Genomic DNA, 9,361 nt, shown 5'->3' on the forward strand with positions numbered 1-9,361 from the left:
CTAGTCAGGCTGGAAAGGGATCGAGGGCCCTTGGGGATTGCTATTCTGATTTTTGTGTGTGAAAGTTTAACTGCGGCTCGGGCCAGGCATGTACATAAGCACAGGCTCAAGAGCGAAAGGGAGTGATCCCGGAGGAAGACACAGAGTTGCTTGGAAGGTATTAAATGAACACACTGTCTCTGCTTTCCTTTCCTTTGCAGGGAGAGCTGAGTGTTTCAGCTGCAGGGGTTTGCATGTCCGTGAGATCCGGGTAGCTGCAGAGAGCAGAGTGAGAAAACAAAAGGTGAGGAGGGGCAGTGAGCTAATGACAAGGGGGACATGCAATGACGAACCTCTGCAGCTTCAAGATTTTAGCCTTTTCTACAAAAGAACAAAAAGGAATTCGGGAATGTAATTTAAACTTGAGTTTAAGGAGAGCTTTTTGTTTCTGGGAGGTGGCAAAACACCCTCCATCTGGGGCTTGTATATCTCACTGAGAGGAGGGATTCCCTCCTGTCATAAACGGAGCGCGGTGAGTGTGGCTTGGAGTCTACATTGGGCTCAGATCGTACTTAAATAAGCAATTTTATTGGAGTAGCAAGTATCCAGGGAACAAAAGCCACTAACTGCATTTACTCAGAATCAGAAAAAAAACTTGACTTGGGCGGAGAGGTGTCCTCCTGCTGGTGACTCTCTAAGGGACATCTATGAAGATGGTCAGGCCACTGTCACGGGCAGGCATCCCCTTCTCAGTGTGCCAGGGGAACCTTTTCCCCAAGTTGGCCCCATCTCACCATTCCTCCCTCAGTCCTGGTTGACTGCATCATCCATTCTAGTTACCACAATGGAGAGGAAATCTGAATATTTTTGTCCAAACTCTCCCAGCTGGTAAAGTAGGAAATAATTATATATCTGCTTTTTTTATCTTCCCAATTAGAGAGTAAGTTCCTTGAGGACCGACATCTCCTTTACCCATGTTTGCACTCCTACTAACACGTTTGTATTTACGTATTAAGCACGTGGTAAATATCTGTTTACATCGTGTAAGTCAAATAGCTTAATGCTTTCAGTATCAACTCTTAGGCAATGGTACCATTTGCAAATCCCTTGACTTACCAGGGATTTTTTGGTGACCATATAGATGATTTTTTCCCCCACAGTACCTGACTCTTCTTATTTTTGGCTGCGTTGGGTGTTCGTTGCTGCACAAGGGTTTTCTCTAGTTTCAGCGAGTGGAGGCTACTCTTTGTTGTGGTGCGCGGGCTTCTCGTTGCAGTGGCTTCTTTAGGCGCACAGGCTTCAGTAGTTGTGACATGAGGGCTCAGTAGTTGTGGCTCGCAGGCTCCAGAGAGCAGGCTCAGTAGTTGTGGCGCACGGGCTTAGTTGCTCCGTGGCATGTGGGATCTTCCTGGACCAGGGCTCGAACCCATGTCCCCTGCATTGGCAGGCAGATTCTTAGCCACTGTGCCACTAGGGAAGTCCCTCTACATGTATCTTTACATTGGAGATTTTATGCACGACAGTGTGGTAAACACATTATTTCACTGAAATCTCACTGTCCTGGTTCATGCATACAACTCACATTCCTAGAAACATCTTTTTTTTTTGTAAGAACACACAACATGGGATCTACCCTCAACAGATTTTTAGTGCACAATATAGTATTGTTAACAGTGTACAGTGTTGTATAGCACAGTCTTAGAAGTTATTAATCTTGTGTACCCATTGGCAACAACCATTCTACTATCTGCTTCTATTTTATTTTTTAAAAATATGGAATGCTTCATGAATTTGCATGTCATCCTTGCACAGGGGCCATGCTAATCTTCTCTGTATCGTTCCAGCTTTAGTATATGGGCTGCTGAAGAGAGCACTATTTTAAATTCCTCATGCAGTATTTGTCCTTCTGTGACTGGCTAATTTCACTTAGAATAATGTTCTCAAGGTTCTCAACTGTCACAAATTACAGGATTTTATTTCCTTTTTTAAGGCTGAGTCATAGTCCGTTGTATGTGTACATCACATTTTCTTTATTCATTCATTCATCAGTGGACACTTAGGTTACTTCCATGTCTTGGCTATTGTGAACAATGCTGCAGTGAACATAGGAGAACGTATCTCTTTCCAAGATCTGGAATTTAATTCCTGTGGATATGCATCCAGAATTGGAATTCTGGGTCATACGGTAGCTCTAGTTCCAATTTTTTGAGGAACCTCCATACTGTTTTCCATAAAGACTGCACTGTATTACATTCCCACTAACAGTGTGCAAGGGTTCCAAATTCTCCACATCCTCACCAATACTTGTTGTCTTTCGTTGCAGTTGTTGTTTTGATCATAGCCATCCTAACATGTATGAGGTGATATCTCACTGTGGTTTTGATTTGCTTTTGACGGTAGTAGATTGGGTTAGTAGTTTGACTCTGGCCACTTATCTGCTCTGATGAGGTCCCCTATATAAAGGGCCTGACATACTGCCCAGTGTACAGGGTATCCGTAAATGCTGATACCTTTCCTTTCCCTGCTATGAAGAACTTGGCAACAAGCACTCACAGAAAGTAGAGCCTGGAGCTTTGTGCTGGCTCTGACTCTGCTGCCTTGCTTAGGTGACCATCAGGAAATCGTGTGCTAGTTTCCTTCATCTGCTAAGAGGGAGAGATGGCTGGTTTTGCACAGGAATAAGATGCTTTATTTAACACACTTTGTGATCCGAGAAGAAAAGAGTGCTCAAGACCCCACATTATTTCTCTATCGTTAATAACAAAATAAACGTGTGTCTGGTACAGGGACCCACACTTAGCAAATAAGCAGTAAGATGACCAAGTGAATGAACAAACAAAGCACCCAAACTATCAGTGTAGTGACATGTCATTTTTTGGCCATCTGGCGTCTATGGGCCGAGGCCCAACTTTTGGCTAATTCGCTTTGAGTGGTGTCTCCCATGTGGAAGTGTCGGAGGGCTTTATTTCTCGGGCCCACAGTTCCACAAGCTGAATAGGAACGCTCTGTACTCCCTCTCTCATTTTTCTTTCTCCCCAGGCATCTCCCAAGAGGAGGATGTTGGGAAGACAGAGTCTTAGGAGAGGATTTAGCCTTGGTCCTTTTTGCTTTTTCAAGTTCAAGTTCTGCGGTCCTGATTTTCAGAGGGAAATAGAAATGGGAGTTAGGGCTGATGAAGAAGGGAGAGGTTTGGACCTCACGACTCACAGTGTGGTCCAAGGACATGGCCGAGGCCTCCCTTGGGGGCTGCTGGAAAACAGAGGATCTCAGGTTCATCCCCCTCCCCACTCAACACCAGGAGCTACAGCTCAGCAAGTTCTCCAGGTGATTCGTAAGTGGTTAATGCTGGGGAAGAAAGGTTAGAAAAGCCCGCACAGCCATCTTCAGACCTGTGAAAGAAATCTGTACTTGGCCAAGTTAGAAACAGTTTCAGCACCAAGGAAGACAGAGAATTCCAGATATAAGAGAGCAGTTCTACAGCAAACACTCCATCCTAGAAGCTTCTGGGTTCCTTTAGTTGCAAATCTCCAACAGATTAACCATCTATCTGGCCCTGGGAGGGGCAGGGGCACGTGGGCAGGAAAAGAAGAAAAGGAGAAAGATGAAACCATTTTCCCATTAATTTTAAAGTGATGCATATCTATTACAAAATTTTATTTTATTTTATTTTATTTTAGCCGCAAGGCATGTGGAATCTTAGTTCCCTGACCAGGGACCCAACCCATGCCCTCTGCATCGGAAGCACAGAGTCCTAACTGGACTGCCAGGGAAGTCCCTATTACAAAATTTTAAACACTACATAAGACCATTAAAGAAATGGACTTTAGAACTGCCCTCTTCCAAGATTGTATTAATCATATAAAATTGGGGCTCCCCTGGTGGCGCAGTGGTTAAGAATCCACCTCCCAATGCAGGGGACATGGGTTTGAGCCCTGGTCCGGGAAGGTCTCACATGCTGCGGAGCAACTAAGCCCATGCACAGCAACTCCTGAGCCTGCGAGCCACAACTACTGAGCCCATGTGCTGCAACTACTGAGCCCGTGCTCCACAGCTACTGAAGCCCGCGCGCCTAGAGCCCGTGCTCCACAACAAGAGAAGCCACCGCAATGAGAAGCCCGCACACCACAACGAAGAGTAGCCTCTGTTCGCCGCAGCTAGAGAAAGCCCGAGTGCAGCAACGAAGACCCAACACAGCCAAAAATAAATAAAATAAGTAAATTTAAAAAAAAGTTCAAGTGCTTTTATGGATTTCCATGCTTCTTAAATATTTAGTAGGAAATATGTATTAATTTTGCTGTAACTAGCAAAAAAATACTTTGTCTAAAAAAAAAAAAGATGAGATCATATTGGAATAGGGCGGTCCCCTTAATCCAGTATATTGGGTGTCCTTAGGAGAAGATGAAAAGATGGAAACACAGTGGGAAGACAGAAGCAGAGATTGGAGTAATGTTGCCACAAACCAAGGAAACCTGGGCTGCCAGAGGCTGGAAAAGGTGAGGAAGGATGCTCCCCTAGGGCTTTTAGAGAGAGCATGGCTTCTGACACCTTGATCTCAGACTCCAGACTCCAGGACTGTGAGACAATACATTTCTGCTGTTTTAAGCCACCCAGTTTGTAGTACTTCGTTATGGCGGCCCTGGGAAGGTAAAACAACGTATAATGGACACATTTTTGTTCTTTTGACCTGGTGGCTTATTCCTGTGCCTTAATGAGATGTTTTGATAATCTGCAAATCTCAGAAGAAAGAGATCCTGAACATTTTCATGTTTGCCAATAGTTTTTGAGATAAAATTCGACATCTTGATATCCAAAAGGGCAAATCAGTAACTATTATCAGCTGTCATGAATATTCTCATACTTTTCTGAAAGTCTGAGCCTCCCTGTCAGCCCCACTGCTCACTTCTGGGCCCCCGACATTGAGATTTCCACTGTGACACCTCAAATAGAGTTTAACGTCTCAGCCACCATGTCTCCTTGTATTAATTGAGGAAGGTTTACAAAACTTAGCAGGGTGCTGCTGATGATTCATAAAGTCCATCCACACGTTGCACTAAAGACTGTATTTGTGCAAAATACATCTTCCTTCCTTGGTTTATGATGATGTTAATTGCTTTTTAAGGACTGTTGGTGGAATTGGAGAGAGAATGCCTATGCCAGGTTCTATTTCACTTAAGTAAAGAAAATCAGATTAAAATAATGAATGACACTCCAGAAACTATGAGGTTTCCTGGGGGAGCGAATGACTGTCCACAGGGTCTTAGCCTGAGACCCCCTCTGTGGCATAAATAGGGATGCATTTCATAGCAGCTAAGCGTCAGGAAATATGCTTTTAATTATCACTTAAGATGTAACCTGTCAGAGGTCTTAGTATCACTTGTTTTTAATGAGAATTGATTTTCAGATTGCATTACCCAGAAAGCCTAGGATAATGGAAACCCCTGGTTCTTTCCTGAGACCTTTAGTCATCACATGTTTCTTTGTCAATCTTGCTGGCATCGGCAGCCACCAGACATCCGATCTGCCCACATGTGGCCCCGGCAGAGGGGCCGGCTTGTTAGCCTTCAAGTGATTCTGATGAATGAGATTCTACAAAGCTGAGCCTGGCTCATGAGTATTGCTGCAAAATGGGAGCCCCAGGGAAAACTAAAGAGGGGTTGAATTTTTCACTGTGGTCCACAGGCCCGCCTTTTTGATGCAAGGATGCAGTGCAGAAACAATGTGTTGATAGGAGAAGCATCCATCTGAGTGGTGCCCACCTCTGGCTAGACGTTTCACTGGTTTCCTAACCTTTTCTGAAATGGCCAAGCAAGTCCTGGAAAGGCACGCCAGGTGCAGATGTGCAGAAAGGCAGCGAGAAGAAGGAAGAGATGTCTGGTTGTCCAAGTTTTTCCCAACTTAAGTCATTCCCATACCATATAGCACCTTCCTGTTTTTCTTGCCATAAACTGGTACTGCCTTTACAATGATTTATTTAATATTTTACCTTAAGCTGACTTGGTAAACTTTGTAAGTTTACTTTGCAAAGAACACTAAAATCGGTACTGAAAACACATTACTCTTACTGGTTTGGAGGTAAAACTTTTCAGTTATAGATGGATATTGTTGCCTGCTGATGGTTTTGCCTGTGATGGTTGCCTTTGCGCACAAGGATATTTCTTTGCTAACAAGGATATCCGAGAGGTGTTAAAGGCATAGTAACATGATCTGGGACCTTGTCTTTTTCCTTGTCAGAATCAGAAAGATGGAAAGAGAATTGGATGGGGAATAACTTTCTCACTCTTCAATACCATAAAATTGTTTTTTGTGTATAAAACCTAAGAGAATGGTAGTATATGTCCCTTTATTTGGGAAATGATGATAGAATCCATGCATGATTATGTGCAGACCAGGTTGGAAGGTGATGTAGAGGGAAATTGGAGGCAGATGGAAAAAAAGGAGACAAAAAAGCAAGAGCAAGCAGGCTCTTGCTTCTCTCCACTATGCGAGAAACATAGTTAAAAAAAAAATGATCAGAGTTAAAATCAGCCCTACTCTCAGTCCCTCTATGTTCTTTCGTCCGTTCCATGTGTATTATGTGCCTCCCATGTATCAGCCACGAGGACAAGAATCACTGTCCTCGGGGGGTTGTTTAGTTCCACAGAAAACAGAGAGGTGCGTGGAGAGCTGTAGGGTCTACTAGGAAGTCACCTGAATCAGATTCTGGAGGATCAGGGGTAGCAATGGGGAGAAAGTAGTTACAGCGTTGTCGCCCTGACAGAGGATTCTAGTACCCTGGGAAATGGAAAGTAATCACAATCAAACCAGCACATTTAGGAAAATAGAACACAGTGTCACACTGCTTAGGCCCCCTGACTTTCTGGGCCAGGGGACAAGTATTTTTCCCTGCTTCACTATGTTTTGCTGACTATAAAAGAGAAATATCGGCGCTGGACACCAGGTGGCGCTGGTTATTAAAGTTCCAAGGCCCGGAAGTAGAGATGTCTCAGTTAGAAGTTAAGCTTTGAATTCACCAAAAATTTCCCTGGTTGGCCTGATGTGATCCCGTGGGTGCCCCCAGGGTGGGTATTAGTCAGTGGTTACCACTGGGTTCATCCTATCCTTCCAGGTGACTCTCCCCAAGCCACGGCCTGGGCTGGGCAGTCCCTCCTGAACTAGCTGACCATGGTGTTTGTGAAGGTGGCCACCAACCTTGTTCTACTCCTCCTAGGCTGGCCCATGGTAAGAATTTGCGTGACATTTCTGGCAGTTTTGTGGGTTGGTGTTCAAGGGAGTGGTGAGGTTTGGAGCCAGGATGACGATTAGATCTGGCCACCTCTTGGCTATTCAAGTGCTGATTATAGGGATTCAACCTGCCACTCACATTTGAGCCATTTCTCTGGTCCTCCAGGGGAAGATAAACCAGTCCATTTTATGCATTTTGAAGCAGTTTTGACCAAACACATATTAGGGCAGAAAAGAAACCTCAGTAGAGTTCCCTTGAGCCTGGGAGGATTTTGTAGATTTCGTGACTTATCTCTGTGATTTCCATTGCCATGAAAAATTGAGAGTTGCCTCTACTTGATTTCGATTCACTGTGCCCAAAGCATCATTCCTTCCTTTGCCATATATAATTGTGAACTATATGCTTAAGGATAATTTTCCTTCATGTTTCCTGACAATGGGGAGAAGCACAAGTTGGCCCCAAGTGTGTGGAAGCTGCCCGAACTGTGTTCACGTCTCTGTGGGAGAAGCCAGGTCACTGTGATGATCCTTTCCTGTGAGCAAGAAGCTGTTCTTGGCCGAGCTCTGATCGCTGCAGAATGTACCTTCCTCCCCTCTTAACTAATGGGGTCAGACCTTAATAGTGATACTAACTTGTAGGGCTCTTCAAACATTTATTGCCACACTAGTGGTCTCCATCCAAGGTTAAGGAAACCTAGTGGACCCTGTACGTAGGACCTGCCTAAAGGTTTTCTAGCTTTGGTGGACAAGACAGGGATCCAAGCCTCCTCATGCCTCCCTGAAGGCTTTCTTCCCATGGTTAGTTGCCTAGAATGCCATCAGCTCACCTGTTCCATGAATGACATGGATCTAGGAATGTAGAGATTGAGTTATAACCACATGCTATGGACTAAACTGTGTCCGCACAGAATTTATATGTTGAAGCCCTCACCTCCAATGTGACTGTATTTGAAGTAAAGAAGGAATTAAGGTTAAATGAGGTCATAAGCGTGGAACCCTGATTTAATAGGATTAGTGTCCTTATAAGGGGAGGCATCAGAAAGATCGCCTTTTCTCTCCTCCATATGAAGACACAGCAAGAAGGTGGGCCATCTGCAAGCCAGGAAGTGGGTCCTCACCAGGGACCACATTGGCTGGCACCTTGATCTTGGACTTCCAGCCTCCATAACTGTGAGAATAAATATCTGTTGGTTAAGCCACCCAGTCTGTGGTTTTTTTTTTTTTTTTTTTTTTTAGCGGTACGCAGGCCTCTCACTGTTGTGGCCTCTCCCATTGCGGAGCACAGGCTCCGGACGCGCAGGCCCAGCGGCCATGGCTCACGGGCCCAGCCGCTCCACAGCATGTGAGATCTTCCCAGATGGGGGCACGAACCCGTGTCCCCTGCATCAGCAGGCAGACTCTGAACCACTGCGCCACCAGGGAAGCCCTGGTCTGTGGTATTTTGTTATGGTGGCCAGAGCTGACAAAGACACCATACAACAAAGGAAGTCTCAGTGCTGTGTATGAGAAATAAGAAGGGGTTCATGGAGGCACTAAAACTCCAATTTTAAGAACAAAACCGAGACAGGGGTTCAGTGTCGTCATTTATACAATAGAAAGAGTGCGATCAGGCAGCCCCAGTGGCGTAGGTGGCAGGGGTCCTATCCATTCCACTCTTGTCAATTACAGTACGTGTCAGACCGGATTGGTTTCAGCCTTGCAGATTAGTAGACAAAGGGTCAGCTCAGTCCTATCGCTGCATCTTGTTTTTTCCTGCCGGCAGCAGTAGCCTTTGGAACAATGTGTGGGGATAAAGTGTCTGCCACAGAATTCAGGGCAGGAGTGCAGTATTCATTCCCATCCTTGGAGAGGCACCTTCTAACTCTCTCTCTGGCATATAGTCCAGGGAATCACACACTTTTCACTCCCAGCTGAGCAGAGAGATAGAAACAAGATGAGGTTTCCTCCACCCCCACGATTGGCACCTTCCCCCAAATCCCGCGAGTCTCACGGCACCAGGCAGACTCATGGCAGCAGATGCCAAGTAAACAGAAAAAGATCACTTGGGAGTGAGCTGGCCACTCCTTGGATAAACCCAAGTCTTTGTTGTCTTATTCAGAAAGGCTGGTTCGGAACTGGTATCCTAATTACCTAGAGGCATGCGTGATGATTCAAGGCAGGT

At 45.2% G+C, this 9,361-nt stretch overlaps 1 non-coding gene across 1 annotated transcript; it reads right to left on the bottom strand.

The window, feature by feature from the left end:
* Window positions 1-1,746: 1,746 nt before the first annotated feature.
* Window positions 1,747-1,853, bottom strand: LOC132490050 (U6 spliceosomal RNA). The gene has a single exon (XR_009532413.1). It is a non-coding gene; the product is annotated as a U6 spliceosomal RNA (small nuclear RNA).
* Window positions 1,854-9,361: the final 7,508 nt, after the last annotated feature.

The sequence above is a fragment of the Mesoplodon densirostris genome, chromosome 4 (genome assembly GCF_025265405.1).
Source record: "Mesoplodon densirostris isolate mMesDen1 chromosome 4, mMesDen1 primary haplotype, whole genome shotgun sequence".
NCBI lineage: Eukaryota > Metazoa > Chordata > Mammalia > Artiodactyla > Ziphiidae > Mesoplodon > Mesoplodon densirostris.